Source organism: Trichomycterus rosablanca, chromosome 4 (assembly GCF_030014385.1).
Source record: "Trichomycterus rosablanca isolate fTriRos1 chromosome 4, fTriRos1.hap1, whole genome shotgun sequence".
In the NCBI taxonomy this organism is placed as follows: Eukaryota; Metazoa; Chordata; class Actinopteri; order Siluriformes; family Trichomycteridae; genus Trichomycterus; species Trichomycterus rosablanca.
This window is the reverse complement of record NC_085991.1, coordinates 18,052,317-18,070,101: the sequence shown is the minus strand read 5'-3', so window position 1 is coordinate 18,070,101 and position 17,785 is coordinate 18,052,317.

Genomic DNA, 17,785 nt, shown 5'->3' with positions numbered 1-17,785 from the left:
TGCTTCTTCTATTTCTTCTTCTGTTATGTCTTTGTTGCACATCACTTTGTCTTCCTCTGGCACTTTTTTTTGTATATGATTTAATAAAAATTGCTTGTCTGTATTATTTACTCCTTCTTTTTGAAACATGTTTTTATAAAAGTCTGCAACTGTTTCTAATATTTCATTTGTTTCTTTTACTTCTATTGTGTCATTTTTTAAAATACTTTTAATTATGTTTGCTTTTTGTTTTGTCTTTTCTAGGTTAAAAAAGAATTTGTTGCACTTTTCTCCCTCTATCATATATTTTATTCTACTTCTTATCATTGCTCCCCTGTATTTTTGTTCTTCTATATTTTTCAGTTCTTCTTCTAGATTTAGCACTTTGTTTAAGTCCCCTGCTCCTGTAGCTACTTTAGCTAGTTCATATTGTAATTTTTTGTGTATCATATTTTCGTTGGCTCTTTTCATTCTTTGTAATTTTTTGCTGTGTTCTATTGTGTAGTTTTTTATTTGTAACTTTAGATTGTCCCACCATAACAATTTTTCGTTGATAAAAAGTTTATCTTTAATGCTATTTACTATGATGTTTTCTACTTCTATTTTGTACAAACTGTTTTTTAAAATATCTGTATTTAAAACCCATACACCTTTTCCTCTTTCTATTTTGTCCATATCTATGTGAATAAATAAAAACTCATGGTCACTCAGTGTGTTTTTTTTATAAAAAATTCTTTTTACATTATTTTCTATATCTTTGTTACTTAGAAAGAAGTCTATTCTACTTTGTTTCAAACTTCCTTGCACTGTTTGTCTTCTGGAAAAGTCAATTGTTCCCTTGTTTCGTCTTCTCCAGACATCTACCAGACAATATTTTTGTATTATTTTATTTAAACTGTCTCTGCCTTTGTCTTCTTTATATATCATTGCACTGTCTATATCCATTCTATTTAAAACTGTGTTAAAATCACCAATTAAAATCACATTGTTCCATTTTTCCATTAAGATGTCTAAGTTATTATAAAATGCCTTTTTACTATATTCTTCATTAGGTGCATGCAAATTACATAAAACAAACTGTTCATCTTCTAATGTTACTTTTAAAACCAAAAGCCGACCTTCTTTGTCTTTATACAATTCCTCTATTTTATTCCCTACTTCTTTTTTGATTAGTGTTGCTACTCCTCTTTTCCTTTTTGTATCATTGTTAAAAAATATATCACCATTCCACTTTTGTTTAAAACATTCTACTATTTTTTCATCCCACATTGTTTCCTGTAAACATATTATGTCTGCTTTTTCTGTTTGTGTTTTTAGCTTCTCTAATTTTTGTAAACAGCTTAATCCTCTTATGTTAATTGTCACTATACTCAACATAAGAAGAATGAATAGTTTTAATAGGTTTACATTCATTTTTTCTCTTCTGATAGTAACTCTTCCTCCCTCTTTTTTCCCATTTTCTCTTTGATTTCTTGCCTTCTTTTCTTCTGTTTTTCTAGTACCTTTACTATATTTAGCTGTTTTTTACCACTTTTCATGTTTTTTGTTAAGTAGTGTATTTTCTTTACATCTTTTGTAGTGTCTTTTGATTTAATCTGATCATTTCTTACTATTTCCATTTGTTCCTCTTGGTTATACTGCTGTGCCCAGTCCATGCTGTCTTCTCCTTCTGCTGTTTGTGTGTTTTCTTCTCCTTTTGTCTGTTGGTCTTTGTCGTCATCACATTCTGTATGTTGAGCTTGTTGTTGTTCTTGTGCTGTGTTGTCCTCTGTTGTTGTCTTTGGTGTTTCTTCTGCCGTTTCTTCATGTGCTTGCGCTGTTTCTTCAGTTGTGTTTTCTTGTGTTTGCTTCTGTGGGGGGGTCCCCGCACCCTCTGCTGTTTCCTCTCCATGCTTACCCATCTCTTCCTCTGTTTCACAGACACAGCGGATTAGTGCCTTATTACAGTCAGGGCATCTTGTTGCTTGGCATTCTCTGGCGTAGTGGCCCTGCTCCAGGCACTCCCTGCATGTGAACTGGGGACAGCTTCGCATCACATGACCTGGGCTCATGCAGAGTCTGCAGACCTTGACCTGTTTGTCATGTATGACCCGATAGTACTGTGGACCATCCCCAGTTTCAAATCTTGCACTGTAGGGCAGTGAAACCACTTCCTTCGGGAACTTCACTCTAATGAATCTTGTTCCATCAGCTACCGTTGTGCCTGGGTAGAAGCGGCGACGAATCGGGAGGATCGGGGTTACCCCCCACTTCATCAGTTTATTCAAGATATCTGAGTCTTCTATATAAATTGGAAGGTTTAAAAAAGACACCATCATTTCTTTTGTACAAATTTTTCTGATTTCATAGTTATGTCCTTTAATAGTTAATCCATCTAATAAAACCTCACACGACTGTTCACTGTCCAAAGTTATTTCAAATTCCTTGTTTTGTCTTAGTCTTAGTCCTATTAGTTTCCCTGGTCCGAGTATCTTGTCCAGCTCTTTTATTAAATCACTGACTGTTAACTCTTCGTTTGTCGTGCTCGGTTCAATTATTAGCGTTGCTTCTTTTAGGTACTCACGTTGGTATTTTGGTTTTAGATTAAGTCCATTGTTCTGTGTCTCCTTGCTTTTTTTGTTTTCTCCATGATTTTCCATTCCATTTTCTTTCCCAGAAATATCTCCATTTTTTGGGCTGTCCATTTTCTTTATCCGTTGATCCTTTTCCGTGTCGAAGCCTTGTAATCCATCCATCTGTAACAAAGTGTTTGTTGGGTGATCCTTTATCCGTTGTCCTGTTTTCATTACTGAATTCATGCCGTTTGTTCCATCCATTTTTTTTTTTTTTTTTTTTTTTTTTTTTTTTTTTTTTTTTTAAAAGAAAAGAAAAAGTAAATACTGGCTCCCCAAGCAGTAAAGCTGCCGGGGAGCTAAAAAAGAAAACTGAAAATAAACTTATTCAATATACAATTCTCTGTCAAAAGACAAAAGATAACCAAACAAAGAAAAGGTGTGGGAGAGCCTTTCCCTCCCAAACTGCAGTTCAAAGGTCACTTCCTGTCACCAGTAGATGTCGCTATCAGGCGTTCTCAAGGTGGTTTGGCCGTAAGCGAAAGAGGCTGGATTTCAAGGCCTGTTCTAGCTTGGCAGCCAGCTAACTGAGTGGTAGCTAGCTGTCTGTGCTGGAACTAAAGGCAAGGCCTTTCATAGATAGATAGATAGATAGATAGATAGATGGATAGATGGATAGATGGATAGATAGATAGATAGATAGATAGATAGATAGATAGATAGATAGATAGATAGATAGATAGATAGATAGATAGAAACTAAATGACACTGAATGAATGGGGCTTAAGAAAAAATGAAAAGCTTACAGCACTCAGTATTCCCAGGCGGTCTCCCATCTAGGTACTGACTGAGCCCAACCTTGCTTAGCTTCTGAGATCGGACGAGATCAGGCGTTCTTTTTTTTTCTTTTTTTTTATTAATTTCACAATAATACAACAACCATTTTTCAAATTGATAAAATTACATTCATTATTCACATCGAACCCAAGAATACAATCAAACTTTGGAGCCGCCTAAGAGAGCCATCTTTCCCTGGATCATCACCCAACTCGCAGACTCTAAGGCTCTCCAGGGGTGCGACAGCCCTCTCTTGCGACTCTACACACAGAAAAGGGAGAAAAAAAAGACATTTTAAGCTCATTTTAACTACTCATATTTACAACCTTGTACCTGCATTTTCCACACACACATTCACTCACTCGTACACCCACAGACACAAACACTCATGCACTCTCATACACACATTTCGTACACACACTTACTCATTTCTACCTATTCACTTATTATACATCTCTTTTACAAAAAGTAACACAAAATAGTATATCTTCATAACCATTTAAAAATCTAAGTTCAATTTAGCCTTTCCTCCCTGCATGCACACACATGGATTACATCTTCCAAACAATCTCCAAAAATCTTTTTGTTTGTTCATGGAGGTGTAGTATTCCCCTATGTATCTCATCAGTCTTTTAGTTTTCGCCGTGAAAAGAGTCCATAAGGAGAAGACTTCTCCTCCACCACGCACCACATTCCGGCGAGCCCACACCGTCACTTCCGGTGGTACGCACGCTGAGACGCTAGCCTAGTTGTTTGTTTGTAGCCTTTAGCTAAATAACTTTTTATATACGTATGTTTTAAACATATAATTTATACGTTTATCTTCCGTGTGTTGTTGATTTAGTTTTATTTTGTTTATCGTAAAAAAGCGCTTGTGTTTACTAACGTAAATTCGTGCTGTGTTGGAAACTAGGAAACTTCTGCTACCGGCATCCGAACGAAGCCGGTTTTGTTTGTTTTTGTACTTCAGCGCATAAACATCTTAATTATCCAGAATTAAAACCGTTTTCAGTCCGCACGAAGCGCGTTTGTGTTTGGTTGTGTTCTGTATTTCAGCTCTTAAAACACCTCTGTTTTGTGGGGAGTTATAACCGTTTCTGTTCGTAGGAAGCGCGTTTATTTGTTTAGTACACCAGCGCATAACACCGTTCTCCTTTAGAATTACAGCCGCTTTTGTCCGAACGAAGCGCGTTTGTGTTGGTTTGGTTGGTGGTTTTTGTATTCCAGCTTATCATCGCCTGTTTCATCCGGAATTAAAGCCGTTCTTCTGTGACTACCAGCAGTAGCGCCGGTGAATCCAACATAAACATCATCTCCAACTCATCTTGTAAAGCTAAGTACATTTCTTTGTTATTATGGCCCCAGCAGGAGCATTATATCCATGTTCCGAGTGTAACATGTTCAGTTATTCCTTCTCCGTGTTTAGTGATAACTTTATATGTGATAAGTGTAGATTAGTTGTTAGTCTGACGGAGAAGATCTCAGTGTTAGAAGGGCGCATTCGGGCATTAGAACAGACTACTACTAGTGAGTGCTTAGATTCAGCTGTAGCAGCCCCGAATGCCAGCAGTTCAGGTATAGAACCCCAGACTCCGGCATTAGAGCCCTCACAGCGGGGCGACTGGGTGACATCTCGGCGACATAGTCGTAGGGCAAAGCACCGACCATCTCAGTTGCACGTGTCCAACAGGTTTTCCCCACTCAGTGAGCCACCCGCTGAGCAGCCTGTTAATGTAAGTGCTCTGGTTATAGGAGATTCTCAGCTCCGACACGTGCGTATTGCAACCCCCATAGAGACACCAGCAACCATAGTCACTTGTATTCCGGGGGCCAGGGCGCCTGACATCAGAGCAAACCTGAAAGTGCTGGCTAATGCTAATCGTAGATTTTCGAAGATTGTTATCCACGTCGGCACTAATGATGTTCGTTTACGGCAGTCTGAGGTTACTAAGAGTAATGTTAAAGAGGTGTGTGAGTTAGCTAGGTCGATGTCCGAGGCAGTAGTGTGCACTGGCCCCTTACCGATTCGACCGAGTGGCGAAACCTACAGCAGGTTGTTGTCGCTGAACCGCTGGATGTCTAAATGGTGCTCAGAAAACTGCATTGATTTTGTAGATAATTGGTCCACCTTTGAGGGAAGGCCTGGTCTTTTGAAGCGGGATGGTGTTCACCCCACGTGGGAGGGTGCTGCTCGCATTTCTTGCAGCATAGGTGACAGGCTTTACCACCGCGTTAGTGTAGCGGCAGATAGTGTTAAATGACTATCCAGAGCCAAGACCAGGCAGCAGACTAACAGGCCTAACCGACTGTCTGCGAGTCGCCATCGGACGTCACCCGGAATCCTTAGGTCACAAACCATTGAGACTGTGTCTGTTTACCGTGGCAGGTGTAAGCCAAAACTAAATCAAAAAGTATGTCATAATAACTTAATTAAAATTAATCTAAATGAGCATCATGAAAACCATAGTAAAGCTAAACTAAAGTTAGGACTTCTAAACATCAGGTCACTTGCATGCAAAACAGTAATTGTAAATGAAATAATTACAGATAATAGTCTTAGTGCACTTTGTTTAACTGAGACCTGGGCTAGACCTGATGAGTATCTAGGTTTAAATGAAGCATCTCCTCCGGGTTACAGTTATGAACATAAGCCACGTCTTAGTGGTCGTGGTGGAGGAATAGCCGCAATTTATGACAAGGACATAGGTCTTACTGTAAAATCAACTCCCATAACAAACTCGTTTGAAGTTCTTATCTCTGACATAACCAATAAATGTTCATCTGATAAAACTAGTATGTTTAAGCTGGTTACTGTTTATCGACCCCCTGGTCCTTACTCAGAATTTCTTAACGAATTTGCCGATTTTCTTTCTAAATTAGTTTTATCAACTAAGAAAGCTTTAATTGTTGGTGACTTTAATATCCATTATGAGGATAAATGTAATCCACTCAAAACTGCGTTTGATTCTATTTTAGAATCTTTAGGCATCACCCAAAATGTAACAGGACCCACTCACCGCTGTAAACATACCTTAGATTTAATACTTACTTATGGTATAAACATAGACAACCTGGAAATTGTACCACAGAATGACTTAATCTCTGATCACTCTCTACTAATTTATGAAGTGTCCCTGTCCAATAATATACAGCAACCGCATCGTTTTAAATATAAGCGCACTATTACATCTGCAACTGCAGCAGCGTTCATAAACTGCCTACCAGAATTACCAAATATACCAGCATCAGAACCTAAAGAACTAGATCAGGCAACTCAAAACCTAGAGACTGTATTGCGCACAACCTTAGATAACGTAGCCCCACTCAAAACTAAACTGATTAGGGAGAAAAAACTTGCTCCTTGGTACAATGACCACACATGCGCACTTAAACAAGCAGCACGGAAATTAGAACGCAAGTGGCGTCACACTACACTGGAAGTGTATAAGATTGCTTGGAAAGATGCTCTAACTGAGTATAAACATGCACTTATAAAAGCTAAATCTTTATATTATTCGTCCCTAATAGAGAAAAATAAAAACAATCCCAGATTCCTTTTTGAGACAGTGTCCAAATTAACTAAAAACGTTAATGAAACTGAATCTAATATACCGCCTGACTGTACCAGCGATGATTTTTTAAAATTCTTTAATGACAAGATAGAAAAAATACGACTTCAGAGTCAGAGTGTGTCACTTGCCAATGTTAAGTATGGACTCACTCCGAGCAGCATTGGTGATAATAGTAACGAGTTAATCCAACTAAATTCCTTTAATCCAATCTCCCAAAATGAACTAACTGTGTTGATTAAATCATCGAAGTCATCATCGTGTATACTCGATCCTGTTCCAACTCGTTTACTTAAAGATTTACTCCCAGCTATTGTAGAGCCCCTGCTTACATTAATCAATGCATCCCTTAGCCTTGGATATGTACCTAAATTGTTTAAAAGTGCTGTTATTAAACCCCTGATTAAAAAACCTAATCTTGATCCACATGTACTAGCTAATTATAGGCCAATTTCAAACCTTCCTTTTGTCTCTAAGATATTAGAAAAAGTCGTTTCCAAACAGTTATGTTCTTATTTGAATGAAAATTGTATTCATGAAAAATTTCAATCAGGATTTAGACCCAACCATAGTACCGAAACCGCATTAATTAGAGTAGTTAACGAGTTGTTAATGTCTTCTGATAATGGATGTGTCTCTTTTCTTGTTCTATTAGATCTTAGCGCAGCGTTTGATACGGTCGATCATAACATTTTACTGGAGAGGCTAGAAAATACAGTAGGTGTTAAAGGACTCGCACTCTCTTGGTTTAAATCATATCTGACTGACCGCTCTCAATTCGTTTATGTAAATAATAAATGCTCGGAAACTACAAAAGTAAAGTATGGTGTTCCACAGGGGTCGGTACTGGGACCGCTATTATTTACACTCTATATGCTTCCACTAGGTGAAATTAATCATAAACATGGCATAAACTTTCACTGCTATGCAGATGACACACAGCTGTATATATCAGCCAAACCAAATGATACTGACACAATCAGTAAGATAGAAGATTGTGTAAACGACATAAAAAACTGGATGTCATGTAATTTTCTTTTACTTAATTCAGATAAAACAGAGGTTTTACTTGTTGGCTCTAAAGCTGCAAGAGACAAGTTGTCTAACCTGGTGCTAAACTTAAACACGTTCTCTGTTACTCCCAGCCCAGATGTAAAAAACTTAGGTGTCACAATAGATTCAGATCTTTCCTTTGATACACACGTTAATAATATTACTAGAGTTGCTTTCTATCATTTGCGTAACATTTCTAAAATAAGAAATATACTATCTGTTAATGACGCCGAAAAACTGATCCATGCGTTTATAACTTCTCGGTTAGATTATTGTAATGTTCTTCTAACTGGATGCTCTGGTAGATCCTTAAACAAACTCCAATTAGTTCAAAATGCAGCAGCTCGAGTGCTAACTAGAACTAAAAAATTTGACCATATTACTCCTGTTCTATCATCTCTACACTGGCTGCCAGTTAAATTTCGCATTGATTACAAAATACTTTTACTAACTTATAAAGCGCTACATGGTCTGGCTCCACAGTATCTGAGTGAACTTATTAATCACTACAGCCCAGCGCGTCCACTTCGTTCACAAGATGCAGGGTTACTTATAGTTCCTAAAATTAAAAAGATCACGGCTGGTGGAAGAGCGTTTTCTTACAAAGCTCCACAACTCTGGAATAATCTTCCTGCCTCTATTCGGGATTCGGACACAGTCTCAATGTTTAAGTCTAGACTGAAAACATATTTATTTTCTCAGGCTTTTGATTAGTATAGACAAAGGCGCAGAGCTTGGGGGTTCTTGGTCATAGAAACTTGTGGTGATCAGGGATGTTGGGTTGCTGTCGTTCTGCCTCTCTTGTCCGATCACTCAGGTTTGGTGACGGTGGGGAGATGGGCGCTGATGTCCTGTGAAAGCCTTCATGACCTTGTTACCTGCTCGCTCTCCCTTTTAGTTATGCTGTAATAATTAGGGCTGCCGGAGTCTAAAACTCTCTGTAAAACTGTCTGTCAACTAGCATTGTACATTATTAACTACATTCTCTGTTGTTTTACCCCGAGGGCATTCTGATGGAAACCTGTTTACCCGCCGAGGTTAAGGATTAAAGTCGAGACTGCCGGGACAACGATGCTGCTCCTGTCAGATGTGACGGGTCTGGAGTAATTGCAACGACAAGAAATCACTACAGACTTTATTGAAGACTAGAGCGGATAACAACTCTATTATTATTTAATTGTTTATTTATCTATTTATTACCAGTTATGACTTTTAGATCATTTAATTCTGTGTTTGTATGATTTGTGTAAATCGTGTATTTATTTAAAGTATCCTCCAGGCCACCCAAGAAGGATGGGCCCTGCTGAGTCTGGTTCCTCTCAAGGTTTCTTCCTGTAATTTTCAGGGAGTTTTTCCTTGCCACAGTCGCCCTCGGCTTGCTCAACAGGGGTTTTTGTATCTGTTGGTCCTGGATTTTGTAAAGTTGCTTTGAGACAATGTCTATTGTAAAAAGCGCTATATAAATAAAGTTGACTTGACTTGACCGTCCACCTGGCCATGGCCAACAGCAAATTTAGTGTGTATCCATTCGCCCCTTTGTCCATCACACCAAATAAAAACATCCCCTCCCACCCTATTTTCTCTTCTTGCTCTACAAACCCAGCATGTCCCAATAAAACCCTCGCCAGACGACGCATACGGACCATAAAAGGCTCCAGTGCAGGGCAATGCACAAATAAGTGCAGAATGCCCTCCTCCTCTATCTTACACACCCTGCATCCTGCATCCACGCACAACCCCATTGTGCACAGACGGCGTGCAGTGAAGACCTATGTCGCAGCAGGTAGTCCAGCTGTTCAACCTCTGCTGCGACACAAGGCAATCTGATGTTCTTCCACATTCTCAGTACCGCCTCCTCCCCAAGCATTCTAGCCCAAAAGAGCTCGGACCTTGGCGGAATAAACGCGATGTCTCTGAAAACAGAATAAAGAGAACGCAAGGAACACATTTCCAGAGGTATGAAACTCTCCCCCCCTGGCACATGCACCTTCCCATCCACTCCTCTCGGCCTCCTCCACCTATCGCCCAGGGAGAGCCGCCCTCATAGCCCCATACCGCCGCTCCACTACATCCCACCTGATATCTGTCCCTCTCGACTGTAATGCATAAATTACTGCCTGCACAGGCAAGAATCCAGAAACACCTTCGTATAGTATGTCTCTGTATCGCACTATCCCTACTTCTACCCATGATGGATAGTACATCAGCCTCCTTTCCCGAGTCACACTTGGGTTGAGGAACAGAGGCTGATTTAATATGGCGGCACGATCTCCCCACTTGCACTTCAGCCTTGGAAGCAATTCCCCCCAAGCAGTAAACAGTTCATGATAATATGCTGGGAGGTCTCTCAGCATTACCCCTGTAGGGACCATCCAGAGGGCATCGCTTCCCAAATTCAACCCTCCCACCTTGTTCAAAAAATGTTTAAAAATATCCGCCCAGCTCTGCTCTCCCAACCCTAGGAGAAAGCGGCGCACTACCTTCACACGCAGAGCCTTCATTCGCACAAGAGGGTCTAGGAGACCCAGCCCACCCTTTCCTACCACACCTATCACCGTATCATACGCAACTCTTGGATTCTTCCCCTTCCATAAAAATGTTAAAATAGACCTTTTAAGTCTTTTATACGCCCACAAGGGCATGTGGCAGACCGACAAGGTGTACCATAACTTGGAAAGGAAGAGGGCATTAAGCACAAGGACTCGTCCCCTCAAACACAACGCCCTTCTCCTCCAAAATGTCAACTTTCACTCCATTCCTTCAAGGACTCCGTCCCATGTTACCTTTTCAGTCTCTCTCTCATCTTGTCCCACTGTAATCCCCAATACCACAACATAATCTTTTACTTCAGGGACAGTTATTTCAGGTGACAGAGTTTCAACAGAGCCTAACCTGAGCATCTGGGACTTAGCCCAATTCACTTTTGCCCCAGATGCTGCCCCAAACTGTGCCACCATCTCCATTACCCTTTCTACGCTTCCTGGATCACGGACTATAATTGTTACGTCATCTGCATATTGAAAAACAGTGGGCGCAAAACCTTCTCGTCCCAAACTGATTCCCCCCTCTGTCCCTGCCGCTCTCATTACTGCCAGCCCCAGCGGCTCAGCTACCAGAGAGTAAAGGGCTGCTGAGAGAGGGCAACCTTGCCTAACTGAGCGCCTTATTAAAAAGGCATCTGATAAAAAACCATTGCACTTAACTCGTGCAGCAGCCCCACTGTACAAGACAGATATCCATCGCAGAAATCCCTCACCAAAACCGAAGGAGCGCAGAACCCCAAACAAAAACGTGTGTTCTACGCTATCAAAGGCCTTCTCTATGTCTAGGCGTAGGAGATGTCCTCCCACCCCTTTCGCTTTCATATATTTTACCAACTGTGACACTGCAAAAACATTATCAAAGATATCCCGGCCTTTGACAGCATAGGACTGCGTTGTCTCTATTATTCGAGGGAGCACCTCCCCCAGCCTCGACGCGAGCACCCGCGCTAGGATCTTATAATCAACATTCAACATGGACAGGGGTCTGTAATTCCCCAAGAATGCTCTATCACCCCGGCGCTTATATATTAGTTTTATCAGGCCCATGCACATTGAGGGGCACAGACTCCCCTCAACAAAACACCGATCACCTTGCATAGAATTGGCATCAAATCATCTTTAAAGACTCGATAAAACTCAACAGGCAGACCATCCCCTCCCGGCGCCTTCCTCGTATGTAATGCCCCAATCGCCGTCTCTATCTCAGACAAGGTGACAGCAGCATGCTCAGAAACCTTGGCTGAGATAAGGTCAAGTAATGAGTTGGTGGCCGACTCGTCTACCCCTTTTTCATTAAAGAAATCTTTAAAGTATCGACTTACTTCCTTCAGGATCTCCTCAGACCCTCCTACACGCAGTCCATCTGCATTCAGAAGCTCTCGAAGCAACCCTGCTCGCTGACGCACGTGTTCTGCTTGAAAAAAGAAGGCCGTGCACCGCTCCCCCTCCACCACCTCCCGCACTCTACTCCTCACCCTCGCACCTTGACATTTCAACTCCTCTATCTCCATCAGATCACTCAATAACTCTTTGAGCAGAAGCTCGTTCACCTCACTTCCCTCCTTTAATGTATCAATCCGCTTACGTAAAATCTGCTCCTCCTGTACCCTCCACCTCTTTAAAGCCGCCCCGTAATGCCTGGAGTAACATTTTATGTCCCACTTCAAATTATCCCACCACAAATCAATGTCAGATTCATTCATTGAACAACAAAGCCGGCTCGATATGATCCCTTTGACACCATGCCGATACAGTTCATGTTCTAAATATTCTACATTTAATGCCCACACCCCTGGCCCTCTTTGAATCCCACCCGCACACAGCCTAAGCAGCATGATGGAATGGTCACTTAGTCCCGTGTCTATATAGGACATGTGTGCTACGTCAGCGTAGTCTGCATGACGACAGAAGACAAAATCTATCCGACTTTGTTTCAATTGACCTTCCACCCATTGTTTACGTGAGTACACCTGCACTCCTTTTCGTCCCCTCCTCCATATATCTATCAAGCCTTCTTTTCTCATTAGGTGAACCAGTACATTCCTTCCCACATCTGATCTATAAACCATACCACTTACCACATCATCTCTCCCCAACACCATATTAAAATCTCCAATGAGGTATACATGCCTCCACCCATTTAATCTGTCTCCCACCTTGTTAAAAAAGTCACCCTTTTCAACATCATTATTCGGGGCATGAATGGTACAAAATGTGCATTCCCATCCCTCCAACTCCACCTGCACCGCCAATGCCTTCCCCCTTTCATCCCCCCATACCTCTACTGCTTTATCTACTGCTCCTCTTCGTATCAAAATAGCAACTCCCTTCCCCCTCCCACTTGACTGAGAAGCAAACACAAACCCATCCCATTCTGCACATATACTACTTACATGCTCAGGACTCCACCCGGTTTCCTGTAAGCATAATACATCTACATTATTACACACTTTGATTAAATCTCTAAATTTATCACCATCAGTTAAACCTCTGATGTTTACTGATGCAATCACTAAAGTTATTAAAAAGGATAAAAGAAGAAAAACAAACTGGACGAACATATCCCTATGCTTCATCCAATTCATCGCCATTTTCCTTTACTCCTCCACACCCAATGTATTTAATAAATGCACGTGTTTTTCTAGACACCTTAGCGTCTGCCTCTATTTTTCGTCCACTTAACCTGCTTCTTCTTCCTGCCACAGATAGATTAGGCATTACTTAAATTTTTCTTCTTCTCTGCATTAATGCTTGTGCATTCAGCCCTTCTTCCTCCTCTTCCATCCCTTCCTCTATTCCTTTCATCTTGTACAAAACATCCCCCGAATCATCCAGTAGGATCCTTCTCTCCTCGTGCACTTTAGAGGGATTTACATCACCTTCACACTCCACCACAGCAGCCGCTGCATCAGCCGTATCTTCGTCCATTGCCGCAGCACCGCCCACTTCTCCTAACTCAATTTTGTTCATTCCACTTGTTAAGCGGTCTGATTCAGTGAGACTTATCCCAGAGACTGTGGCCGATGAGCTGTCCATACATACGCCACCGGCTTCGCATGTGCTCTCAAATATATTAAAAGAGCTGCCTTCAACAGTGTCCTCCTCATCTGCCTGTTCCGCAGATGCTTCAGCTTTTTCTTTGGGTAAACCATCAACCTCTTTTGAGGTCTCCAGTTCACCCACCTCCGCTAAAGCCCCCGAACAGTCAACAGGTTGCGCCACATCCATGCTCTCATCATTACCTACCTCAGAGGGCGAGGGCTCGCACACACAGCTAATGAGGGCCCTCCTGCAGTCCGGGCATCGCACCGCCGTGCATTCCCGTGCGTAATGTCCCTGTTCAAAGCATTCTCTACACTTGAATTCCGGACAGGCTCTATAAACATGTCCAGGTTTCATGCAAAGTCTACATATTCTTACCTGCCGATCATGAAGCACTCTAAAGTACTGTGGACCTTCAATTGTGTCAAAACGGGCACTATATGGTAGTGAAGCCAACCCAGGAGGGAAGCGCACTCTAATGTAGCGTGTCCCGTCTGCTACATCAGTCCCAGGATAGTAACGTCTCTTCACTGAATTTAATGGAATTTAATCATTTTAGTCTGTTCAGTATTTCATTGTCCTCTATATATGCTGGTAAATGTAAAAAGGAGACTAAAAACTCAGTCCTGTCCAAAGCCTTTACATTACAAAATTTTCCATTTAGCATCAGCCCATCAAGTATTTTTTCTGCTGATAACGGAGAATCTAGTGTAAGTTCATATACTGCATCAGATTTTGGTCTCACTGCCATGAGTAATCCCGGGCCTACCTCCTCTTCCACAGCCTTAATAATGTCTCTGGGTCCAACCCCTCCGGCTCCAGCCACATCCACAATTACAGTTGCATTCCGTGTGTACCTTCTCTCCGCCATACTATTCTTCATCTTCTTTGCACCATCTCCATTCCACATCTCACCATTCTTCAGATCTTCGTTTTGTTTTTGTGTACCCTCTAGCACGTCCACCTGCTCCACCTCGTTCATTCTCCGCTCCATTGTTTCTTCGTTCACAGACATCTCTGTTTCATTTGTTTTATCTCCACTTATTGTGTTTCTGCTGTTTTCCTTCTCCATTCTTGCTTGTCCCTTCTTTCTTAATACAACTTTCCACTCTCCTTCCACCTCCATGTTATCCTCTTTATTTAATTCCATCAAAAATTTACAAAAAGCAAAGGGATCCAAAAAATACAAAAAAAGGAATCTTCTCCCCTGGGCAAAAAGCACCAGGGGAGCAAATAACAAGACAAAAAGAAAAAGAAAAGGTCAAAAAAAACCAAACAAAACTAGCAAACCAAACAGGAATTGTATTGAAGTTAGTGCAGAGCACAGACTCTCTCACACACCTGAAACCACTCAGCCCTAACGAGATCAGGCGTTCTCAAGGTGGTTTGGCCGTAAGCGAAAGAGGCTGGATTTCAAGGCCTGTTCTAGCTTGCTAGCCAGCTAACTGAGTGCTAGCTAGCTGTCGGTGCTGGAACTAAAAGCAAGGCCTTTCATAGATGGATGGATGGATGGATGGATGGATGGATGGATGGATGGATGGATGGATGGTTGGATGGATGGATGGATAGATGGATGGATAGATGGATGGATGGATAGATTAGCGTCTGTGGAACACTCTCCCTTCTTCTCTTCGCTCTGTCTCTTCACTTCCACAATTTAAATCTCTGTTAAAAACCCATCTCTTCAATTAACTATGCTTTCTTTTTGTACCTCACTGAACTGTTTATTGTTTGATGTAAAGCGACCTTGGGTATCTTGAAAGGCGCTATATAAATTGAAAGTATTATTATTATTATTAGATGGATGGATGGATGGATGGATGGATGGATGCAGAGTGAATTCCTTCTTGAGGTTTATTTTCTTGTTCTCACTGTGATACTGCTGAACTCTGTGTTTGACCTGGTCCATTATTTCCTGAATGTAGCTTTTTTTGTAGCCTAGTCCTGCAATTTTGCTGCAGATCTTCTTGATTGAGTCCTCAGATTCTTGGATGACATTGTTGATTAGGTTCCTCACTGACTCCTGGACTTCAAAGGGAATCTTTTCGTCTTGTGTAAATACAGACTTAACATAATCATAACTTTGCTGTAGCATTGATTTCTTTAAAATGTAGCTTGAATAATCTCCAAGTCTGTGTATCTTTTTGTAATCTTCCTGAGATATTCGCTCATACACAGCAGCTTGTTCATTACCTTCAGATAGAATCTGTATCACATCCTCCCAAATACAGTGTATCACAAAAGTGAGTACACCCCTCACATTTCTGCAAATATTTCATTATATCTTTTCATGGGACAACACTATAGACATGAAACTTGGATATAACTTAGAGTAGTCAGTGTCCAGCTTGTATAACAGTGTAGATTTACTGTCTTCTGAAAATAACTCAACACACAGCCATTAATGTCTAAATGGCTGGCAACATAAGTGAGTACACCCCACAGTGAACATGTCCAAATTGTGCCCAAAGTGTCAATATTTTGTGTGACCACCATTATTATCCAGCACTGCCTTAACCCTCCTGGGCATGGAGTTCACCAGAGCTGCACAGGTTGCTACTGGAATCCTCTTCCACTCCTCCATGATGACATCACGGAGCTGGTGGATGTTAGACACCTTGAACTCCTCCACCTTCCACTTGAGGATGCGCCACAGGTGCTCAATTGGGTTTAGTCCATCACCTTTACCTTCAGCTTCCTCAGCAAGGCAGTTGTCATCTTGGAGGTTGTGTTTGGGGTCGTTATCCTGTTGGAAAACTGCCATGAGGCCCAGTTTTCGAAGGGAGGGGATCATGCTCTGTTTCAGAATGTCACAGTACATGTTGAAATTCATGTTTATCTCAATGAACTGCAGCTCCCCAGTGCCAGCAACACTCATGCAGCCCAAGACCATGATGCTACCACCACCATGCTTGACTGTAGGCAAGAAACAGTTGTCTTGGTACTTCTCACCAGGGCGCCGCCACACATGCTGGACACCATCTGAGCCAAACAAGTTTATCTTGGTCTCGTCAGACCACAGGGCATTCCAGTAATCCATGTTCTTGGACTGCTTGTTTTCAGCAAACTGTTTGCTGGCTTTCTTGTGCGTCAGCTTCCTTCTGGGATGACGACCATGCAGACCGAGTTGATGCAGTGTGCGGCGTATGGTCTGAGCACTGACAGGCTGACCTCCCACGTCTTCAACCTCTGCAGCAATGCTGGCAGCACTCATGTGTCTATTTTTTAAAGCCAACCTCTGGATATGATGCCGAACACGTGGACTCAACTTCTTTGGTCGACCCTGGCGAAGCCTGTTCCGAGTGGAACCTGTCCTGGAAAACCGCTGTATGACCTTGGCCACCATGCTGTAGCTCAGTTTCAGGGTGTTAGCAATCTTCTTATAGCCCAGGCCATCTTTGTGGAGAGCAACAATTCTATTTCTCACATCCTCAGAGAGTTCTTTGCCATGAAGTGCCATGTTGAATATCCAGTGGCCAGTATGAGAGAATTGTACCCAAAACACCAAATTTAACAGCCCTGCTCCCCATTTACACCTGGGACCTTGACACATGACACCAGGGAGGGACAACGACACATTTGGGCACAATTTGGACATGTTCACTGTGGGGTGTACTCACTTATGTTGCCAGCTATTTAGACATTAATGGCTGTGTGTTGAGTTATTTTCAGAAGACAGTAAATCTACACTGCTATACAAGCTGTACACTGACTACTCTAAATTATATCCAAGTTTCATGTCTATAGTGTTGTCCCATGAAAAGATATAATGAAATATTTGCAGAAATGTGAGGGGTGTACTCACTTTTGTGATACACTGTATAAAGAGGTTTCTCTATAGGTGTGTCTTGTGTCAGATCAGTGACCCATTTGTTCCACACTTTATCAAATTCCTGTCTGAGGACTCGTTCATCAGTTTCTGTGCTTTTTAGTTGTAGAGCAAGTGCTTTACTCATACTGAAGAGCTTTTCATCATACTCTGTCTTTTTGTCATTAAATGTTTTTCGTGCTTTTTGCTGTTGAAGTAAATCATTCAGGTTTGTTTTTGCATTTTTGACAAGATCTTCAAGAAGTTGTTTAATTCTCTGTTCACATCTCACTTTCCACTGAATTAAAATGTCTTCGTCCTTGTCCTTTTCAAAGTAACATATCATTGATTTTTCCACTTCCCCTCTGGTCTTCTTCATGTGAGCATAAAGGTCTTTGTCCT